This window comes from Mustela nigripes, unplaced genomic scaffold (genome assembly GCF_022355385.1).
Source record: "Mustela nigripes isolate SB6536 unplaced genomic scaffold, MUSNIG.SB6536 HiC_scaffold_1349, whole genome shotgun sequence".
NCBI classification, from domain to species: Eukaryota; Metazoa; Chordata; class Mammalia; order Carnivora; family Mustelidae; genus Mustela; species Mustela nigripes.
The window spans coordinates 3,537-4,767 of NW_026740756.1; the positions used below are offsets into that span (position 1 = coordinate 3,537).

General features: G+C 33.2%; 1 non-coding gene across 1 annotated transcript; it reads left to right on the forward strand.

Moving 5' to 3' along the window:
* Positions 1-842: 842 nt before the first annotated feature.
* On the forward strand, positions 843-949 carry LOC132008820 (U6 spliceosomal RNA). The gene has a single exon (XR_009401732.1). It is a non-coding gene; the product is annotated as a U6 spliceosomal RNA (small nuclear RNA).
* The last annotated feature ends 282 nt before the right edge of the window (positions 950-1,231 follow it).

Consider the following 1,231-nt stretch of genomic DNA (forward strand, 5'->3'; position numbering starts at 1 on the left):
AGTTAAGACTTATGAGTGATATAAGGTTCCAGTTTCATACTGTTTATGTGAATATTCAGTTTTAAATATCATTTATTGAACAGACTATCTTTACCCATTACATATGTTGGCCCCTGTCAAATATTAGGTGACTGTATGAAAGGATTTATTTCTGGACTCTCAATTCTGTTCTACTTGTTTATTGGTCTGTTTTTATGCCAGTATACTTTCTTGTTTTGAGCATGAGGGCTTTGTAGTATAGTTTCAAATCAAGAAGTGTAATTTCCCTTCTTCATTCTTTCTCAGAACTGCTTTGATTATTTGTTGTCTTTTATGGTCTCATATAAATTTTAGGATTCTTTACTTACTTCTGTAAAAAAATAATATTGGATTTTTTTAAAGATTTTTAATTTATTTATTTGACAGAGAGAGATGACAAGCAGGCAGAGAGGCAGGCAGAGAGAGAAGAGGAAGCAGGCTTCCTGCTGAGCAGAGAGCCTGATGCGGGGCTCGATCCCAGGACCCTGGGATCATGACCTGAGCCGAAGGCAGCAGCTTAACCCACTGAGCCACCCAGGCACCCCTAACATTGGATTTTTGATAGGAATTGGATTTACAGATAGTTTTCGGTAGTATGGACATTTTAACAATGTTAATTCTTACCATTCATAAATATGAGCTATCTTTCCATTTGTGTCTCCTTCAATTTCTTTATCAATGTCATAGTTTATGGAGTACAGATCTTTCATCTTCTTAGTTAAATCTATTCCTAAGTATTTTATTATTTTTGATGCTATTGTGAATTAGATTTTCTTTATTTTTTCAGATAGTTCATCATTAGAGTGTTAAAATGCTCCTGTCTTGTGCTTACTTTGGCAGCACATATACTAAAATCGGAATGATGCAGAGAAGATTAGCGTGATCACTGAACAAGGATGACATGAAAAACTGGGAAGCATTCCATATTAAAAAAAATGAAACAAAACAAAATTCTTGTCTTTTATATATTGATCTTGTATTTGGCAGCTTTACTAAATTTGTTTATTCAAATTTTTTTGTGAAGTTTTTAGGATTTTTTAACATGTAAGTTCATGTTATCCAAAAAAAGAAAATTTTACTTCCCTTTTTTTTTTTTTTTTGGAGTCTCTTATTTCTTTGTGTTCCTTGTTTCTCTGGCTAGGACATCCAGTACTATGTCAAATGAGAGTAGTGAAAGTGGACACACTTGTCTTTTTTCTGATCTTTAAGGGGA